General features: G+C 35.5%; 1 protein-coding gene across 5 annotated transcripts in view; it reads right to left on the bottom strand.

The window, feature by feature from the left end:
• RICTOR (RPTOR independent companion of MTOR complex 2) overlaps nt 1-23,451 on the bottom strand; it is a 106,707-nt gene that overhangs the window by 82,725 nt on the left and 531 nt on the right. The window lies entirely within an intron of this gene.

Here is a 23,451-nt window from a genome sequence, read left to right as displayed (position 1 = left end):
AGCTCAGTTTTCATTTTTTAAGTAAACAATGTCTCAAATTATCAATTCTAGATTTCATCTTCAAATAGAGCACCATAGCTCTGTCTGCTTGGTGGTCTACCTCAAATTCATTATGTCCAATAATCAAATTAAACTTATCAAAAAAAAACTTCCCAAAATTTCTTTTCAGGCAACAGTAAATACTGTGTTAACTAGGAAGTTATATCCAGGTAGTTACCAAATATCTTACTGTCTGTATCTTAAGCATCTCTGATATAGACTATCTCCCAACAGACTCCTGTTTTTATATACTACTAAGTCTGAATCAGTGATTTGCAGATATTACCATATTTAGCATTGTTTATGTTTACATGGTTGAGTAAAATCATTTCTATACACCAAACAAGGCACAACTCACCTAAAATTATGAAAACAAAAATATACTGGCTAATCTGCAGTCCCATGCATGAAAGGAAACACATGAGAAATTAACCTTTTCATCAACACTGATGAATGATCATTTTAGGGAGCCTTAGTGGCTCATTTGGTTAAGTGCCAGACTCTTCATTTCGGTTCAGGTCACGATTTCACATTTCATGTGTTCAAGTCCTGCATCAGGCTCTGCAGTGGATTCTCTCTCTCACTCTCTGTCTCTCTCTCTCTGTCTCTCTCTCTCTGCCCGCACTCTCTCAAAATAAATAAGTAAACTTAAAAGAAAAAGTTAAAAAAACTGATAATTTTAATCAGGCAAAAATACAATACATAATTAATTTGTGTAATATAAGTGTAAATAAGTCTTCTAATTACAAGTTTTCTAATTGTTATTCTTCCTTACATTTCACCTGAACATGCATACAAAATTACATTAACACCAATAATCAAAATCTAAAAGCAAACTTACAAATCCTTTGAATTAACCTTCAAAGCTTTGAACTACTATAGATGAAACCAGTATAATGCATTTCTTTGGTTACATCTTGCATGAACAGGAGGTTTGAATATGAATTACTAACTGCCAGTTCTTTTTATATTTATTTATGCATTCTGATAATGCTTTTGAGACATTCGTTTTCCATATTTCCACTAAAGGACCACGATGTTTCATTTGAAAACCTGGGGTCAGATAAAGTTAGGAATTCAAATATTTTTATTTTAAAAATGTTATTTACCAGAGATACACCATCCCCCGAAAGGTTACAGGCAACTCTGTGTACTCACCCACAGCAATATTTTTTTAGATGAAAGATGTGAGCAGACACACTGAAATAATACAAATTCTGGTCAGGTTTTGTTGTCAAATGAGTTTAGGTCAGGTTAGGTTTCCTCAAGTCAAGTTATTCATGAAAACAGTTTTCACTTTCAGAGTTTTTGGCTTTTCAAAGTTGTAGCTCAGAGACATACAACTATACCATTAATACTACCAACATTCCAGACCCTGTGCTCATTTCTACAGGTTACTGCAACTATCACTTTTTCCATTTTCCCAAGGACACAGATTTGTGGCAATACTGATGTATACATTTAGATCTCTTTACTCAAGTCTGATACAGTTTAATAAGAAATAAACCACTTCACTCCAGAAAGAACTACTTTTGGTCAGTACAGAGAATTTAACCCCCAGCACAAAAAAACTTCCTACTACTCAAAATAAAAACTTCTTGTTTACGAAAAAAACACAAATGGAAAGGACTTCTAGCCTGCAGAGCAACTAGCTGGCTACTGGAGTGTGTCTGTGTACTCCTTGAATGCTGTTAGAAATGCAGAATGCTGGGCCCTCTCTATCTACGGAATTTGAATCTTCATTAAAACAAAATCCTCAGGTGCTTCATGTGTACATTCACACAGAAAAAAGTGAACTTAGCAGCCTAACTGCTTACCTTACAAAGCTGGCCCTTGGTTGGCATCCAGAAACAAATGTGGGGAAGGTTTCCACCACCTTGACTGAGAAGAGTGGCTAACTGGGCCTAAACTGTTTACACAAGCAATATGGTTTATGCTGAATATCTGCTTTCCTTCTGGGAGTCTGGAATATTGTTGCCTGACAGGCAGAAGCTGTCTACTTGACAAGTTCTCAATCAAAACGCTGGGTCTCTGACAAACGCCCTGGCGGACAATATTTCACTTCCTCTCACAATTTGCTGCTGGGGAGAATGACTCCACCAGCAGAGACACTAGAAACTTGTACCTGGTTTCTCCTAACTTTACCAATGTACTTTTCCCTTTGCTGATTTTGCTTTGTATCCTCTTGCCATGAGCTCTAGCAAATTATCAAACCCCCAACGTAACATTAAAGTTTGAGAAACACTGCTCTAGAGCCTAAGTGCAGGACTTGAGGACTGTGGGCCCGTGAAAGACAAATCCGTCCTGTACAAAATCAGACCTTAGAAAAGACTAGTCTCCTATGAGGGCACTTGGATGGCTCAGTTAGTCGTCGTCTGATTCTTGATTTGCCTCAGGTCATGATCTCACAGTTCGTGAGTTTGAGGCCCACATCAGGCCCTGCGCTGACAGCACAGAGCCTGCTTGGGACTCTGTCTCCCTGCCCCGCCCTCCCTCTTTCTCTCTCTCAAAATAAAGACACATTAAAAAAAACACACACACAAAAAAAGACCACTTCCCTAGGAAAAAGTGTAAATTGGAAGAACATTCATCCAACAGAGGTAGACAGAAAAAAAAAAAGCACTTGTGGGTAAACACAGCATAGGTTTTAAAAACAAAAGATTTCTCTCTGAGATTCTGAAGCCACTGTACAAAGCTCTAGAATTTAGATGTATGTAATTATGCACGGCCCAAAAAATCCCAACATGAGAATTTTAACTTAAAGTAGCCCCTTGTTGAATATACAATAGGAAAAAAACAGACTCTTCAACAAATGGTGTTGGGAAGACTGGACAGCTACCTACAAAAGAATGAACTGAACCACTTTCTTTCACCATACACAAAAATAAACTCAAAATGGATTAAAGATCTAAATGTGAGACCTGAAACCATAGAAATCCTTGAAAAGAGTACATGCAATAATATCTCTGACACTGGCCAGAGCAATAATTTTCTAGATGTATCTCCTGAGGCAAGAGAAATAAAAGCAAAATAAACTATTGGGACTACATCAAAATAAAATGTTTCTGCACAGCGAAGGAAACAATCAACAAAACTAAAAGACCACCTACTGAATGGGAGAAGATATTTGCAAAGGGCATATCGGATAAAGGGTTAGTATCCAAAATATATAAAGAATTGATACAACTTAACACCACAGAAACAATCAAATTAAAAATGGGCAGAAGACATGAACAGACATTTCTCCAAAGACAGGAACAAACACATGAAAAGATGCTCAAAATCATTCATTATCAGGTAAATGCAAATCAAAACTACAATGAGGTATCACCTCCCACTTGTCAGAATGGTTAAAATCAAAAACACAGGGAAAAAGGTGTTGGCGAGGATATGGAGAAAAAGAAACCCTCCTGCATTGTTGGTGGAAATTTAAACTGGTGCATCCACTGTAGAAAACAGTAGGGAGGTTCCTCAAAAAATTAAAAATAGAACTCCCTATGATTTAGTAATCACACTACTGGGTATTTATTCAGAAAATGCAAAAACACTAATTCAAAGGAATACATACACCATTATGCTTATTGCAGATTTATTTATAGTAGCCATAGAATAGGAAGAGCCCAAGAGTCTACTGATAGGTAGATGGATAAAGAAGATATAGGATATATATATGTATGAGTATTGATATAATGGAATACATATGCATATATATAATGGAATATTATTATTCAGCCATTAAAAATGAAATCTTGTCATTTGCAACAACATGGGTAGAGCTAGAGAATATAATGATAAAGTGAAATAAGTCAGAGAAAGACAATTACCATATGTTCTCACTCACATGAAATTTAAGAAACAAAACAAATGAAGGGCACCTGGGTGGCTCCATCAGTGCCAATTCTTGATTTCAGTTCAAGTCATGAGCTCACAGTTCATGAGTTTTAGCTGCAGAGTCTGCTTAGGAGTCTGTCTCCCTCCTTCTACCCCTCCCTCCAAAACAAATAAACAAACATTAAAAAAGAAAACAAAGGAGCAAAGGAAAAAAAAAATATATATATATATATATAGAGAGAGAGAGACAAAACCAAGAAACAGACTCTCACCTATAGAGAACAAACTAATAGTTACCAGAGGGGAAGTGGGTCAGAGTACACTTACGTATCATCATGAAAAAAAATAAAATTAAAAAATTTTGAATTAAATAAAGTAGTCCTTCTTCTACTGTAACCCCAGGCAACAGCCAAAGCAAACTCAATCATCAACCATCCCATAACCCAACTAGGTAATCACCGTCTGCCTGGGTAACCTAACAAATTTAAGTACACAAGCAAAAATCACAAACACAGAAGGAAACATGAAAATAAGCTATTATAAACAGAAACAAACAACAAAACAATCTAAAAAGATGTAAAATGTTAGAATTATACATACCAACTACGAAATAAAAATGTTTTATACATCTAAAGCACAGGGCAGTAGGTACTGGCGAACTTGTTCCATAAAGGGTCAGACTGCAAATATGTTAAGCTTTGAACGCCATTTGCCCTCTGTCACAACTACTGAACTCAGCAGTTGTATCAAAGCAGCCATAGAGCATGACTATGTGCTGCACAGCACATACAGCATTTGCAAGCCATATTTGCAAGATTTGCAAGCCAAACTTACAGACATCCAATTTAAAGAAAAGGACTGAAAATTAAGAGTCAAGAGAGCACTTATCAAAAATAATTACAAATATCCAGGAAGAACTTCTTGAAATAATTATCATGATTAAAATAATAACTCAATGGGGAGAATAAACAGAATAAACACAGCTTAGGGGAGAATTAGTTAACTGAAAGACACATCTGAAGACATTATACCGAGTGTGGCCCCTAAGAGAAGAGAGGAAATACATGAAAAAGCTTAAAAAAAAAAAAAAGATAATGAGAATGCCTAACATGCATGTATAAAAGTTCCTAAAGGAAATAAGAGAAAAATGCAAGAGATGCAAAAAGTCAAATACTGAGAATTTTTCGTAATTGTACAAAGACATGAAATTCTTAGAATCAGGATGCCCATTAAATCTCAAAGTAGGAGCAAATAACCATGTAAACTTATTTTACTAAAAGTGTTTAAAATCAAAGCAAAAAACTGTTAATACAGACAAAAAAGACAAATTATTGAGAAATAAAAGCAACTTGGTAAGTTTACTTTTTCTTTACATTTTAAAAAACTAATCAAAAGTGTATGAACCTTGTATGAAACCTAACTTAAAATGTTATCTGTAAGACAATCAGGATACTTGAACATTAACTGAATATTAAATGAGATATAAAAATTACTGTTAATTTACTTAGTTGTATTAATACTACTATAGTTACAGATTTTAAAAGTCCTTATTCCTTAGACACACATACTGATGTATTTACAAATGAAATATTGTATGCCTGGGATTGGTTTTAAAATTATCCATGAGGGGCGCCTGAGTGGCTCAATTAGTTGAGTGTCTGGCTTTGGCTCAGGTCATGATCTCACAGTTCATGGGTTCGAGCCCTGCGTCGGGCTCTGTGCTGACAGTTAGCTCAGAGCCTGGAGCCTGCTTCGGATTCTGTATCTCCCTCTCTCTCTGACCCTCCCCTGCTCATGCTGTCTCTCTCTGTCTCTCAAAAATAAAAATAAAAAAATTTAAATAAAATTTAAAAAAATTATCCATGAGGGGAGGAGATGGATATACATCTGAAATAAGTTTGGCCCATATGTTTATAATGGTTGAAGTGGAGTAAACAATTCATGAGTGCCCATGCTTTTGTCTCTACTTCTGTCTATGTTTAATAATTTTCATAATATTTTTAATAAAAATCCAATAATCTCAAGTGTTGACAAAAGTAGACTCAGGAGCAATTCTTACATATTGATACTATGAGGATATTGACACAGGAGATTATAGAGATATATAAGCAGTGATTCTACTACATCAAGTTCTTTAACTCAGAGAAACTTAAGTATGAGTACCACAATTCATGTACAAGCCTATGTATAAAATCATTATTTGTAATTGTTCATAACAGCAAGAAACTACAAACAACCCAAATGTCCATGATTAAAGGAATGGATAAATAATATTATTAATTTAATAACAGTCATCCTCTGGATTTTTATCTAAGCACCTGCAGACACTAAGGTCTTTGAACAAAGTTTCTCATTTAATACTTAGAATAACCTTGCAAGATGCACAATTATCATATCCCTTCCCATATATAAGAAAATTGAGGTTCAGAAAATTAAAAAGCATGTCAGATATTTCCCTGCATATTATGGAGCAAGAATTTGAATCCACATCTCCTCTACTACAAACACAATTTGCATTTCACAGTAATAATTAGGAATATATATTTTCAAAAAAAAGAAATGTGCTAATCTAAGCAAAACAGCTTAAATTGATACTATAAAAAAATACAGTAATACAAAAGTAAACAGTAGTAAGTTCAAACCTGTACAAATTACCAACAAGGTTGGAAATAATGTTATTTCACATAATTTCTAATTCCTATTTTATGTGTGTGCATGTGTGTAAGCATTCAATAAAAACAACTGTGGGGGGATGTTTCTGACCAGTTTATCTCAATTTGCTTAATACTGGCATAAGTCTCCTCATAGTACAATAACAGTTGATCTACCTTTATATAGAGAGAGCCCTCTTCTTTTTTAAAAAGTCTCACTACATTAAGTCATCTCTTAAGTTTCCACCAACTCTAAACTCTAGGTTTAGAGTTCAGCTTATTCAGCTTCAACTTTAAGCTTCCACACCAGAAAACTTCAACTACAATAGTTCCTAACCTAAAAAGGCTCGATTCAGATCAAGGGATAAATACCAAATGAAGAAATAACAGTATCAGTTAAGAATCACATGCATGATACTTTTAGTGATTAAACGTATAGCATGTAGAAGTGTCCATTTGAGTGTTAATTAGGATTGCACTCAAATACTTTCATCTAGCAATTATTTTTTAAAGGCAGATCAGTCATCAAAATTTTTCTTAATATTTCTCTTAATTTATTTTAGGCTATTACCATGCCTTGCTCCAATACTTTCTCTGACAAATGCTAATGGTAAAAAACAATAATACAACTTAATAAACAGTTAAGTCCTCCTCTATTTGCTAAAAATGAAAAACATCCCTCAATCAACAAACCAAAACCTAGACATTATATAATCATATTTGTTATGGCAAAGCACATTTCAAGTCTAGTGTCAACCCCAGGGTTGCCAGGAATCCTACCCCAAGGATTCTGAAGCCTCGGTGGTACACAGGGGAAAGAATTTCATGGTCCCTGAGCAACCTCTGCCACAGCACACACATTCACTTGCCAACCTTAAAGTATGGTTTTACTTTACCAAAGGCACAAATGTAGTTATTCTATGATTTCTTTAAAAAATATTCAGGGGCGCGCCTGGGTAGCTCTGTTGGTTAACCATCCAACTTATGATTTTGGCTCACATCATGATCTCAGTGAGATCTGCCCTGTCTTTCCCTCTTTTCCTCACTCGCTCTCTCTCACGCTCAAAAAAAAAAAAATTCAGGACTCAGAACCTTGCCTAGCAAATAAAAAATATTTATTAAATAAATAAATGTTCCTGCACAGGGCGCCTGGCTGGCTCATTTATAAGACCATACAACTCTTGACCTTGGCGTCATGAGTTGAGCCCCACATTGCATGTAGAGATGACTAAAAAATAATAACTGTTCATGCACAGAATTAAAAACCAAAATTAAGGGCCCCTCGGTGACTCAGTCATTTAAGCTTCTGACTTTGGCTTAGGTCTTGATCTCACAGTTCATGAGTTTGAGCCCTACATTGGACTCTCTAGTGGGTGTGGAGCGGCTTCATATCCTTATCCCTCTATCCCTCTACTCCCTCCCCTGATAGTTCTCTCTTCTCATAAATAAACTTTTTTTTAAATAAAGCAAAATTGGATAAGAAGTAAAGACTTTTAGCTTGAGCAGCCAGCTGAAACAGCTCAAAAACTAGATGTTAAAAGATTACACATTGTAGGGACCACATTTACTTTTAAAAAAGTACAATTTTAGAAATACATCAATAAAAGTTACAATGTAAGACAAGATTTTCCCCCCAAATTTACCTGCTATACTGCTTCTTAATCAGAGCCCATTTTCAGAATAAAAATTTTAAACACATTAAAGAGAATAAAGGTAAAATTAACTTTTCCCATTCCTCTATTTTCCTCACTTTTTATACTTCCAATCATAGATTCAACACCTAAGGAAAACATACAGCAGCAGCTCCAGGGAAGTGAAATGAAGGGAATCATATTTTACAGAGGTTATGCAAGGCTAGTAACTTTCTTCTCAGACTCCTAATTTGTCAATCAAGCTTAACTATCCAGGCTACATTTTTGTAAATGACAAGCAACTTACTAACTTTAAGAGCAAGCTCTGATTTATCTTGTAATCTCAATCTTGAAACTTCAGAAAACTTATGAGAATAAAGTATTCTTCCTATGATATAGTCAATAATTACCTGAATAAATGAATGAATACAGCATTTCTATTCACGGTCACAAAGAACAGTCATTAATGACAACTCAGACATTATTTGCTACCTCAAAATACTAACGTGATTAGGCCACAAAAAAGTGACCTATTTTAACGCAATCATCATTTCTACAATGTTGGTTTAGTGGCTTTCTCTTGAATACTGGAGTCTTATGTAATTCAAACTGGATATAAAGTGAAGGATTAATTCACTCACTTTTCATTCAGTTAACACTGATTTGGTGACATGTGTCATGCACAGCCTTCTCCAGGGACCTCCGTCCATTATCCAGAGAACAGCCAGAGTGATCTTTCTAAGTCAGATAACGTCATTCCCCTGCTTAAAATCTTCAGCTTCCCTTCACAACCATACCAAAATCTCCCAAGTTATTAGTTGCCTACCTCTCTAGTCTCATACTCTCCACTCTTCCTCTCATTCATTAAACATTAGCCGTTACTTGTTCTGTCCTTATTTTGGGGCCTTTGTACTACATGTTCTTCACTTGGAAGAAACAGATATTCCCCTTAGATCTCCCCAACCACCACTCAACTTTCTTTTAAATATTCAACTATACATTATTCAGAGCATTTATTAGTAACTTACATTCTGTGTTCGCATGTTTATTGTCTGAGTTCTCTCCACTAGAATATAATCTCCTCAAGGGCAGAGACCCAATCTCTGTTACCACTGAATCACCAGGAAAAGAATTGTACCCTGCACATAGTAAAGGTCAATAGTATTTGTCAACTGTGACTGAGGAAGGCACAATATTATAAGCAAGGTAACACAGAAAGTTCTATATACTCTAAGAAAGCCCAAAGAAGGAAGATACCACCTTGGAAATCAAAATCAACTCTGTAGAAAACTTATTGCTAGCTACAGTAAAGAGAGTAGATTGAGAGAGAACAAGCTAGAATAGAAAGAGTAGTTCTGAAGCCAATGCATTCATCCAGGAAAGTAAGTGGGGAGCCTGAATAAAGGTATGGCAGCTGAAGTAAAAATAATAAATTTGACAGGTATTTCAGAAACTAAATTGTTATCATCTGGTCAGATCTGATGTGTAAAATAAGGACAAGGAATGAAGCTAGAAGGTCTCCTGGGTGTCTGCTTTGGCCCCATTAAAGTACTCCTCTTAACCCAGATGAGAAATAAAGATTTTTATAATAAGATAATTATTAAATTTAAAACAAACTGATAGAAGTGACTACATGGTCGAGATGTTAAGTGAGCAATCTAGAGCCTTCACACTAAAATACATTTATAGTCATTTATTCAGCTAATAAATATTTAATCAAGCACATATAATGTGCTGGCGTTGTTCTAGGCACGGGGAATACGATGATGAACAAAAAACTGTCCTCAAAAAACATATCCTATGGAGAAAAGCAATAAATAATACTGGAATGGCAGTAGTGACAAGGGCTATGGAAGAGGAAACAATACAAAAGAACTGAAAGTGATGGAGATGGGGGCTGCCTGCATAGAATGAGCAGAGCAGACCTCACTGATAAACCGATATTTGAACAGAGAATTATGTGAAGTAAGGGAGCAAGCCTACAAATAATTGAGGGAAGAACAATTCAGACAGAATGTAAAGGAGGTACAAAGATTCTGGCTCTGAAAAGAGAGTCTGAGTTAGGAGTGGACGGCAAGAAGGCTGCTCTGCCAGTTAGTGTAAGGGGGAAAGAGCTAGGAAGTGAGGATGGCTGTCGAGGTAGCCAGGGACCAGATTACAATGGGAGTCACCACACAGAGTGGTAGCATATGTTTTAGAAAAATTTGTCATACATATTCCAATATTTAATACAGTGCCGAGAACAGAGCAGGTGCTCAGTGAATTATTTTCAAATTAATGAGTGAAAAAAATCAATGAATTAATGAATCCCCATTATGTTTGAGCCCAATTTATAGTTGATCAGTTCCCAAACTCCAATTCATCCCCAAAGGACAAATCAAATAGCAATCTAAAGGACTATATTATAATAACACTTACTACCTTCAGAAGCAGAATTCTTAAAATGTTTTGAACAGAGACATCACCACTAGAACAAGTACATATCCTTCCAGGCAGACTGCACAGAGGAAACATCTGCTTCAAAGTATATAATTTTTATATGCTGTCTGCTAAAACAACACATTATTTGATAACACATTTTATGTTTTAATAATCAAAATATCATTTTAGACCAAGCTCTGATCGTGTTAGACAGCCAACAGTTTACTTATTTCAGTTCTATTCTAGGAAAAATCATTTAAAACACTGGGGGATGGGGGGGGGGGAATGATGTACCAGTATGTACAAGAGCTGTAACTAATATAATCCTGAAAAACATGGTTAAAAATACAGATTTACTGCATCTTGTCACTCCTAACTGATAGAATCAAACAAGCAATCACTCAAAATTCACCATTAAAACCAAGTATTCTTCTGATAGCTAATAATCTATACTGTGTGAACTAAAGTCTAGATTCAGAATCAGCAAGGATCTTCCCAGGCTATTAAATGTTCCTGTCTTCAGGGGAATTCCAAACTCATTGTTTTCCATACTTCCAGAGTAGATGTATGAAAACTTAAAACATTTTGAATATTTAAAACAAACTGAATACTAATATTTTTAAAACTATCAACATTTAGAAAATGCACTTATCAGAAACTTCTTCACCATCAGTATAGAGAATACTTGTTTCGCTTTCACATTTACTCTTGTTCTTGCATACTAAGTAAGATGTTTTTTATTCTACTAATCTATGCTTAGCACATATTGCTATGTTGCTCTCAAGTGTTTAATCAATTTCCTATGCAATACTCAGTTCTAATTTCTTGGGGACAAGCACCAAGAGATGAGCAGTGAAATTTTTTTTCTATCAAAGTATCACCAACTCTCAAGGGGAAATAACCCCCAAAACTAATGAAGGATAAAGTAAAAACAAAAAATTCTTTAACAATTAAGATTTATTTTAAATTAAGGAACATAAAACACTATCAAATACAGCACATACACACAAAAATGCAGTCCATTTCCACAGCATGTTCTATTACGTTATTAAAGAGTCACTAGAAGAAAGACAGAAATAGAAAAAGAAACAGAAACTGGTGAGAGAAACTGAAAAATATTAAGGGAGAGACAAAAACAATGACACAAAGACACTTTATAACTCCCAGTGAGGTAGGTCTTAGACACTCTCACTTAATCTCCTAAAGTTCTAATATAGCTACTAAAAATATCAATCACATTACGGCTCCCTCATGTGGGAAACCTGGAGCAAGATTAGACAGAGTTCTTCCTAAGGGTCTCTTTTGAGCTCTTAAGAAAGAGAATCAGAAAAGATATTTAAACCTTTATACTCTTTCTCAAGGAGAAGCATCTCTACTATGTACTCTAACAACTTTTCAACTTTGATGAATACTTGAAACTGCGTGTTGTAAATCTAATGTATTAACACACTGATATTTCCACATGAGAATATCACTGAAGGACCAAGAAATCTTTATTATCCTCCCCTTTTCTCTGTAGAAATACTAAGCCAATTTCAGTAATCATCATACCAATTTAATGAGGTCAACACAAAACTTTTGAGCTGGAATTCTAATTTTTCCAACTTCTTTTCTAACCTGTAGCTTTGAGCAGCTTATTTCGATTGATTATACTTTTTCTGATAATAATATGATAACAAACAATGCCCCACTTTCTTTTATTTTTCCCCAGCTCATACTTCTCTCTCCCTTCTCTCATCTTCTTTGCATTACATGACCACTAAAGAACACCTAATACCTATGTATTTATATCTATGTGCTGAAATTTTAATAAATATTTTACAAACATTTCATTCAATTCTCAGGTAAGTGTTATTTCCAGCAGAGATAAGAAAACATGCTCAGGGAAGGCAACTTGACCACACTCTTAGCTACAGAGCTAAACAGTGTCTATATTATGCAATTAGTACATTATAGTTATTTTGTTCATATTAGCCATATTTTGTACCTTAATGTCTATCTTTAGATAATCCTACCATCCATATTGTATACATATATTCTAACTCTATCAAGTCATACCTTACTTGCTTTAAACTGTGCTATGAGGCAATGTTTTGTGGAAAACAACCAGGATGTAAAAGTAAGCACTCCAAAAAATGCCAATAAAGATTCAAAGTATGTATCTTCACCAGGTTTAATCACTACAGGTAATATATATTACTGTCAGCAGGGCCCCTTCATTCTTCATAATCACGACCTATTTATATTTGTTTCCCATATAACATTAACAAGTCCAGTTAGTTTCTATTTTGCAACACAGTAAAAGTTAAAAAAAAAATTAAAGGACTGCTAAATAGAGGAACGATGGTTGCAATGTAAAGTGATAGCTGAGTGCAAGGAAACAGCACATAAGAGCAAAAAGAACAGTCCAATTTCATAAAAGGTAGTAATAAATTGTCCCCCCACCTCCAACATAATAATCAATACTCAGTATGATGACCCTAGCCAAAGATAAAAAGTTAAAATATAGTTGATATATCCTTCTTAAGGAGTACATAACAGTTATAGAAATAATTTTATCCAAAATGGCTAAAATGTGAATTTCAGAGCTCAGCCAATAACCTGCTTGAGGACTCCAAATTGACATTACTATAATATACAGCATACTCATTTAGTCACTAGTTATTCCAGCAATATGATTTATCTTCTATTGTCCTTGTTTTTAGAAAGATTGTAAAGAATTAAGTGCATGGGTTTTAGAATCAAAAACAGTGAATGGGATCTGAATCTTACCTCTCTCTTTTATTGGCAGTACAACCTGGGGCTACTTAGGCATCCTCTGGGCCCCACTTTCTTTTTCAGTTATGTAAGGATATTAAAAGATATTTTTTTAATGTTAAAAGACTAAATTAACTAATTTAAGTAATGTTTCTAACAGTTTCCAACATACAGTAGAGTTCAAAATATGGTGGTTGCTATTTTTTTTTTGGGTACTCAAGACAGAGTCGCAAATCCGGCCACCAGAACAACGCTGGACACACGAGCAGTGCTCGAGAGTAGCTGGGGGCTGGCGGGTATCACAGAACAGGGCTAACAGCACACGGCGTCATCCAATCTGAGTACTTTTATTTGTAAATACTTATAAAATAAAACATGAAGGAAGTATGGTCAGTTGCTGAAAACGGATTCATTTATTAAATTTTGGCTAATGTGATAAGCACTTCATTAATCAACATGGCTGCTCGGCAAAGAAACAGCATTGAACAAGATACCTATGAATGAAGATCTGAATAATGATGGATGACATTTGTTGGGTACCAGAGAGAAGATTCCTATTTTGAATGAGAGAGAGCTAATAAAATAATTTCTAAAGTAACTTCCAAATATGGTTAAAATAAACATAACATGTATATACACACACCTCCCCCAAATCCACTGATATTTGAGTACGCCAAGTGAACATTTACTTGCAATAGAATTATTTTAAAAATAATTATACTTTTTCTCTACCATACTTTTACAATATAGAAACAATTACTGATATAAGTGAAAATTTTTTCCTAGGAATCAAAAATAAGTCTAAACTTTTTAAGTAAGACAAAATAACTACTAGAAGAAACAACAAGAAGTAAAGACAAGTACTACTGTTTATCCAAATCCCTTAATCTTCTCCTTTATTATTAACTTTTGAGGAATAATTAGCATCCTTTTAAATTTCTTCCACTTTACTAGGTAAAATAATGTTTATTTCTATATTCAAACCAATGTTGAAACATGAACATGTAACACTGAATTCTCCCATGACAAAGGAGAAAAAGGCTATTTTAAGGTTCTTATTATAATACATAAAGTGATTTAAACATTTTTAAGGCCATGCTAATCTAAAATTTAACTCACTAAAAAACTATAAAAACTTATGTTGAGAATTATCCTTATATGACTTATGAAATCTTACAGAAGAATTAATCTGACCTGTCTGGACCAAGTTATGTCATTCAAAAATAACACTTGAAATACAAGTTACAGCAATAAAATAAAACCATAAGTCATTCAAATTAAACAAAGTAGAAAATAGCTATTTGTATTCAAATATTCCATTATCATGATTTTATACTAATCATGTGACAAATACGATTAAAACCTTATCCACAACACGTGTGAATAAGATGTTCCACAATATCTGCCCAGCCACCTAGTTGTACACACAGAAACTGCCATACAGCTAAACGTTAAGAGTTCACAGCTCACCTACCTCCAACCACTGGAGTCTTCTCACTCTTTCTGCAACTCTATTCCCCTCAGTTTTTTCTGTCTTTTCTCTCTCTCTCTCTCTCTTTCTCTCTCTCTCTTTCCCTTGGGGAGGGGGCTGGTGGTGATGGTGGTGGTGTGGGGAAGGTCAGGAAGTGTATTATACAGAATTATGAGTGGAGAAAAAACAGGGCAATTAAAAGTTTTAGTATACGAGTGATGAATATTAAGTATGGAAATAATTAGTAATATTATCTTAAGATGTGATTTCTCAAAGTATGAAACTATATATGTGTGTGTGTATATACATATATATGTATATATAAACATCTAAAAGTAGTTAAATACACTTTTATCTGGCAAGCTATTCCTTTTTAGTAACTAAAAGTAAATTACTTGGTAGTCTTCTTTGTTTACAGCTTCTGTGTCTCTTCACTCTTTATTCATTACAAGAAACACATGAAATTAGATTCTAGATTCTGAACAAGATTACCAAAATCCCTGCAAGTGGCAATTCAACTTTCATTTTGCTGCTTTAGTAAAAGCAATAATTTCCCCAGTACACCCTTTACCCAAATAACTAGAGGCCTGGGTAGGGTGCCTGGATTTAGCAATGAAAATTCCATGCTTTTCAGAATGATTTTAATTTCAAATATTCTATCTCACTGTGAGACCACTGTGAGACCAAATTCTGAGATCAAAAAATATGGTCATTTTAGTGTGGAAAATACTACCCATCTCATAATCTCTATCTCCAAATTGCATACATCTAGAAGTAAGTTTGGTAACAAATTGACAGAGCCCTTTGAACATGCAGTATTAATGATGGAGAAAGGAAACACATATACTACACAACAATGGAAGAAAAAAATCATTTATACTTGGATTTGGAGTAACAGCCAAGCATGTATATACTCATAGTCACAAGCACACAATTATTTCACAATATGCCTATAAACTCACAGTCCAGTCCCACACTACTTTCAAAAGTCAGAAGAGCCCTACTTTGAACTGTACTCAATCTTGAATAATTAAGAGATTTATACAGAGAACTCATCACCAACTTTTTCTCAACGTTACCTTCAAATACTGAATAATATGCCAGGACTCCATTAGTTCACAAAATTAAGTTACAATTTTTAAAACACTGATTCAAATGCTACCCTTTTAAGCAAAGGTCTTAGAGGCCTTGAGACTTCTATGAGGTCTTTCCTCTAAGCTACTCCTTACCTGTCTCACATTTTTTTCTGAATTCCTCCAGATTTTGATTCCTTTATAAGGACAACGGACAAATTTCTTCAAATATTATTGTCTTATATTATGCCCTGATATAGGTATATCCCAACTGTAATACAAACTTAATATAAACCAAAAATGGTGCCTTCCTGATTCACTAGAACACTAACCCAATTCTATAAAATATTGTTCATAAATATGCTGACATTAACAAATCACTATAAATCTAAATTTTCAATATACTGGGGTAAAAAATGGCAAAGTAAAAGAGCCAAATTCAGGTAATTAAAAAACTATTTTTTGTATTTCTTACTCCATAAGACGTCTGAAGTCTCAGTATATCCTCAATTCTACTGTATTTTATAGAAATTTCATCATTACCAGGTGCTCTGCTCAGTTTATGTAATCTGCCTGGATCAAAGACTTTATAAAAGGCTGAATTTTAAGAATGTGCTTAGGTTTAGGTTCTCTTACAACCCTGTGACTTTGGACATATGTTATATTTAGCTAGTTTTACACAATTATTTTCAATTTAGTTTGGCATCTGCATAATTTTTAAAGTATTTTCATTGTAGAGATAAAATATAAGTAGCTAATCAGCTACCTGACCACACTAACAAAAAAAAGCACAGATAATACAAAACAATGGATGATCCAAAAAGCATTAACAGTCAACTCTCAATTATTCATATGTGGATTACCTAATATATACTTTAGCCTATTTATGTTTACTATTCTAATAGTATTTGCTCAGGAAATAAAAATTGATTCTAATCATTCACATAAAAGACAAGACACATCAATCTATTGCAGGGGAGGAAAGCATAATAAAATCTTCCCAAGCCACACATAAACAATGCTATTTAGATGATGTAATTTAGCACTCCTCCATCATTATTCACCTCTTTATTAAGCGCAGGTAAATGAGAGTGGACTGTATTTAGCTTGGTGATAGTCAGAGGTACAGATACACAGGCATGCAAACCATTCACTCACCCCACAGTGCTTTTCACAGCCCTATTTTCAGTAGCCTGAGACCTGGGAGGGGGAGGAGGCAAGTCACTGCAGATGATCACTTAAAAGGAAATTGAGAGTTGACTATAATTTACATTTAAAGTGCTATGAAATACCATCACTCCTACATGTATTCATTGTTGTTCATGGGAATACTTCTCACAGTGATTTAACAAGGCTGTAATACTTTCTTTTAACCTTTCAATATCCCAGAAACATGGTGATATAACTGAGAATCACAAAGACAGAAGGGACACTGTTACACATGTAACTTAGTACGCATTTTAGAAATCCGGGAAACTGAAGCCCAGAGAGGTTAAACAGCATGCCAATATCATCCTCAAATTAAGTAAAACTGAGTATTCCAGAGGCCAACTTCAGTGCTACAGTCTCACTGTCTCTTCAACCAAAACTCTTCTCTTGGCTTCAGAGATCATAGTCTTGCTACTTTTCTTCTCTTCTGTTGGCTACCCTGTCATCGATTGCTATGGTATGACAGACACTCTCATCAGCTCATCCTCTAACGCTCAAATCTTCAGCTCTGTCTACATTTACATTCTTCCTCTCTCAATGACCTATGCAGAAAACAATCAGATCACAACCTTAGACCCATTCCAGTACTCCCAGCTACCTTTTGTACATCATTCATAGACTTAACCACCTGAAATTCAAGTGTAAAGCTGAACTCATTATCATCCCTCCAAAATGGATTTCTTCATTTCATGGCACCCTCAATCTCACTGTTCCTCAGGACTACAAACTTAAAATGTTTTTACTTCTACTCTCCTTAAATACGATTCTACTCCATTTTCCATCTCTCTCTCTATTCTATCATTCAATAAATGCTTCCGTTATTATTATATGATAGATGCTGGGAAAGCTTAAGATCTGGTGAGGGAAAAACAAGTGGACAAAGAACTTAAGGCAATGGGAAGAGATACTTAGAAGAATAAACACAGATGTGGAAAAGTAGAGGAGGTAGCAATGAATTCCCATTGGAATGATCTCCAGCAGTACCATGTGACCTAGACCTTTAAAAAGTTAGGATTTCAATAAAGCATGCTGATAATGAAATTCTAGGCAGAGGAAACAACCTACCCAAGGTCAAGTCGATAGAACTGCATGCCAAGTACAAGGAATAAGTCATTTTGACCTAAAACAGATTTTCAACCAGGATTATAACACTATCTGCACAAGGAAAGAACAAGAATGGGGAGGAAGGTGTTTCAGACTAGCAAACTCTGTGTCCTTTTTGAGAAGCACTGTGCATAAAGAGGGAAGAGAGTGTGTTACACAAATAAACTATGCATAGAGGTTGATAGAGTAGTATGAGTAAGACAGTACAGAAGATAACAATTCTGAAATCATAAAAAGCCTTCAATGCCAGGCTAAGAAATCTGGACTTGATTCTGTGAGCAAAAATGAGCCAGTGAAGTGTATGAGTGTTTTGGTTTTTTTTAAAGGAATGATGAGATCAGATCTATATTTCAGAAAAATAATCTTGGCAATCATATAGCAGAGAAAGTGAAAAAAGGTGGGAGATTTTACAACATCCAAATGAGATAATAAGGTATGAAAAGACAAATGACAATGGAGTAGGAAGGGACTAGATTCATGAGATTATTTCAGAAGCAAATTAGAGGACCATGGCAACTGAACAAAGATCAGCAGTAGGTCTCTAGCGTGGTTATTACAAAGGATGGTGGTGGTAACTAGAAAGGGAAAAGGGAATACGCAAAATCTTACACACTGGGTACTAGACAAAAAATGCTAATATGTCTTGCAAGCTTAAAAGAAAAGGTCTGAATAAAAATGTAATTATCATAACCATTTCAACTAGTGAATTTTTGAAGCCATCAGTAAAAAAAAAAAAAAACGTTCAGGGACACAGCACCGTAAGAAGATCACGGACAGAACCTCAGGGTTCACTTGCTTAAGGAGCTGCAAAACCAGTCAGTGAAATGAGAAGGAGCAGCATTAGAGGGAGGAAAAGAAGTAGGAGAGTATTTCACAAAAGTAAGTGAAGACACAGTTGCAAGAATAGCAACAGAGTAGTGGCTACAGGTGCAAGACCTGCAGTTAGTCACTCACAAACCCTAAGATCCTGGCTGAATTACTTACCTAAATTTTAGACCTTCAGAATTTTAAAGCCTATATATCCTCAACTATAGGGATAAAAAGAGTACTTCGAACAGTTATTAAGGATTAAGTGAGATAACATATTTCAGTGCCTGGAACAAAACTATTAATACAGTAGTAGTACTAAAATAGAATGGGGAACTTAAAAATGCCAATGAATTTTGCATGAGATTACCAGCATCCTTCAAAAAAACTATTTTCAGTACAAGGGGAAAGCTGTGCTTAGAAGACTATAGTGTTAAGGAAGAAAGCTACACAGTGATGATAAACCATTCTTTCCGTAGAGCTTATTGAAAACCAGTAATCTTTATCATTCCACACCTCCCACCACCATCCATTCCTGGTACAGTACATGATCCGTGTGAAGGATACAAGAAATGATTACTGAACATGAGAAAACTGAGCAAATACGATGGAAGAAAAGGAAAAGCAAGGGATCTTATTAGTTCCACAAAGAATCTTAGAGGAAACAGTATCAGGAGCATAAAATTCCTTTCCAGGTTGGCCTTGGAAAGCACAGAGATGCTTTATTCCCTGACGCAGGGAAACTGAAGGTAAGTGTGTATAAAATATAAAAAGTTGGCTCATTAGGTAGAACATGCAACTCTTGATCTTGGGGTCATGAGTTTGAGCCCCAAGTTAGGCACAGAGATTACTTTAAAACATAAATAAAGGAGTGAAGACAAGGGAATTAACCTTAGACAGTTTCTACCTTCTTAATAAAGAAATATAAGTTCTCTGCACAAAGTAAGAGAATTCCAAAGTCAGTTTGAAATCTGAAGAAAATGAATTAGGTGATTACTTCATTTCAATACATATTCACCTTCATTTCTGTCTCCAACATCCTGATCTAGTCTCCCACCATTTCTTGATTACATCAGCAGCATCCCAGGCAGCTCTCTACCTGCCAACTCTACCTTCCCCAAGGTGTGGTATATTCTCCTGGGAGCCCATGTTTCCTTTCATTATGTTCACCGCTATTCTTATGAGAAGTCAACCACTCTGTGAAGCCTCCCTAATCCTCTCACCACCAGTCCATCATTTTCTCCTCAAGGCTACTTCTAGTCCTTGGACACTTTACTTATCGTTCCATATTATGAGTCACTTTGTTATGTCTGCTCCAGTAAACTCCTAAAAAAGGGAATAACATCTTCCTCATCTTCATTCCTTCAGCACTTAATTCAGCATTTAGGATATAACAGGCATTCCGTCAATGTTTGCTTTGTCTAACTAAAGTCACCAATAAACAATATAAGTAATCTGTCTAGAAAAAAATCAGAAAACACGAAGTAGTGTTCAAATCTGCTTCATTCAGATAACCTTCCTACTTTTCTAAGTATTAAGCAGTAACTAAGGCAATTTTCTATTCTTACTAATGGAAAAGTAAAAGCGCTGGATTATCAAAAACTATAAAACTCAATACTTTTAAACAAATTATATTCTAGTAGTTATATATGAATACAGGTTTGTCCACGTCCTTAAATTCACTTTGAACACAAGAATTAAATTACTGTATACTAAAGAATACTGGACTGATAAAAACAGACTATCCTTGCAGTGGAAGTGACTAAGGAAGCATTTTGGTTTCAAAATAGACACTGGCACCCAAAACAGAGGGAGTATTTAAATGATATCAATAGCAAATATGAGGGACTTTCACAAATTAAGTAGAGTGGTTGTTTGAACAAACCAAAAGCAACAATTACCAATAAGTTTACTGTGAGATCTGCTGCAAGTAAGTTCCTAAACTAGATCAAAATTCACCCATCAACAATCTCACAGATTACTTCTTCACAGCAGTTATATTCACAACCTCAACTTCAGACTATACTCAACAGTAACTCTCAAAAAACTGAAAACCTCAATACCATAATTCCTTATTAACAAGTTTATGATGTTCAAAGCAATTTTGAAATTATAATTTTTATTCCATAGTGTAGGAAGACAACTAACGTTTAGTTAACATCACTCACAAAAGTATCAGCTCCTGTGCTGGGTATTTTAAGCACTAGTTCTCACATTCTTAATAAGCCTTTGAACCTCTCTCTTTGAGATGAAGAAACCAAGAATTAAGCAAGACCAAATAACTTGCCCCAAATCACCTATTAAATATTCCAGCTAAGATTACAATCCAGAAGTATTTGACTTTACAGTCTCCTCTCTCTTCACAATACATTGATGGTTCCTTTTGGAATAACAATGAACTGTGGGAGATAGCTACACAAATAATCTCTCAAAGGTTACATAAAAACAATTAAAATGAGAGCAAACATTGCCTCCACATTAAAACCAGTAGCTCTCGTTACCCAAACTTTACCTAAAACATACTGTAATCCAATCCACAAACAGCTGCGCTTCAGCTGCAACCCAGACTGCCCTATATCAAATTATTACTGAAGTAGAATTTCTCCCGAACTCTCTTCACATTAGATCCACAAGACTTCTTTGGATCCATAAATCTCCTTCTAACAATGAAATGTCTGTCAGAGTGGCAATTTCTTGAACAACAGCTTAATGAATCTACTCTGATTATTCTAAACTTCCTGAGGATTTAGGAATAAATCTCATATAACCTCTCTTACTTGCATATGCCTGTTGCAATCCGTTTCAACTGGCTGTGTATATCCCAAACTGAAGTGTATTTTGTCAAGGCAAGCAGAAAATGGGTTTTCTACTTTTTCATTATCTGGAAAATACCTATTCACATAGATTCACTAATTGCTCGGGGAACCTAACATTTTAAATAGCAAACATACAGAGTTATCTGTGTAGTTGAGTAAGATTCGAGTAAATCAAACGTATCAACTTTGTACATAAGCTCTTACACAAACCAAACTTTTGATACCAACCACACAAATCACTATATAGAGAAGTTCTGCAAACTCAACTGAAAGCACAATATAACATGTTTAGTACCATATCCAAGCAGAGTTTTAATGAGAACATTAAGACAGAAGATCTACCTAATAAATGCTCTTTTCACCTCCATCTAAACACATATGCTTAGGTAAAAACTAAATCGATAAGGTATATGGTACAAATGCTAATTTTAAGCCCTGTGGGAATTTTGTTGTTAGGAAATCTACTAGAAAATCTTTTCCCACATATATTTCACATAGATTTTCCAAGTGTGTTATATATACAGTCAAGTTTCCAAACTATTACACGAAAGTTCAAAGCTTTTCATCTTTCTACACTAACACTCAAACCCAATCCGCGGGGAAAAAAAATGTTCGAACTTAGTGCATGAGTAGAAATTCTCCTGCCTGTTAACACTAGTGCCTAGTTCGCCCAAAACAAAGTCCCTGAACTTTCAGAATAAAATATTCCTGCAATGCACTCTTGTAGCTAGATGAAAAGTAGACCTTTAGTTAATAACAGTTATCTTACACCATGCCATACAAAATAAAACAAATTAGACAACGCACTATATGCTTTAAATACCAGCGATGAGCCTCAACAATGTGCCTGCGTCTGACAAATACTTTAGATAACACTCCTTACGTCAAGTAGAATACAGGTAAAATTTTTTATTTTTTATAGAATGTTTGCGACTCTTAACTTCCTAAAGTATTTTTCAGATCTCGAAAAAGGAAACTGATTTTGCACAGCTGAACCAGCTTACAGCCGCTGTGAAATACGACTTCTCCGGAATCAGAAGACCAGATCCTGTTTACCGTGGAAGAAAAAAGAAAAACCCTGTATGTAACTACTAACTCTTCAGCGAGGTATTGTCGAATAGTCCGGTACGGTGACCAACATAAGATTCACTGGCCAGTATCAGGATTAGGTCCTTAACAATACAACCGGGCTCGGCCCAGTTCCGAAGGTGTAAACAAACCTATCGCCACTGCAGAAGGTAAACAATGAACCTGCAGCGAGGGTGAGGGGGCGGTCTTTGCCAACTACAGTCCCAGCAGCCCGGGAAAGGGAAACGGGAACGAACTACAGCGTAAACCAGCCGCTTAGCCACACTCACTGACTGTAGGTTTCACTACCGAGTTATCAAGGCTGCGGATCCCCCAGAGCGGTGGGCAGAGAGAAAAGCAGTCACGCAGGCAGCAGAACCCAGCAGGTCCGGCTTCTGCCCCGGCGGACGGGTAGGGCAGGATGTGGTCGCTCTTCCTCAGACATCCTCCAGCAACCTAAATAACAGCCTCTACCTCCCGCCGGCCGCCTCCAGGCGAATGGCTGCACGAGCTCCCGGATGGGAGTTAAACGCTCCCTCGGGGGTCCAGGCAACCCAGAGGGTCGCCGGCTCC

Source organism: Suricata suricatta, chromosome 6, assembly GCF_006229205.1.
Source record: "Suricata suricatta isolate VVHF042 chromosome 6, meerkat_22Aug2017_6uvM2_HiC, whole genome shotgun sequence".
NCBI classification, from domain to species: Eukaryota; Metazoa; Chordata; class Mammalia; order Carnivora; family Herpestidae; genus Suricata; species Suricata suricatta.
This window is presented reverse-complemented; position numbering and strand designations above follow the sequence as displayed.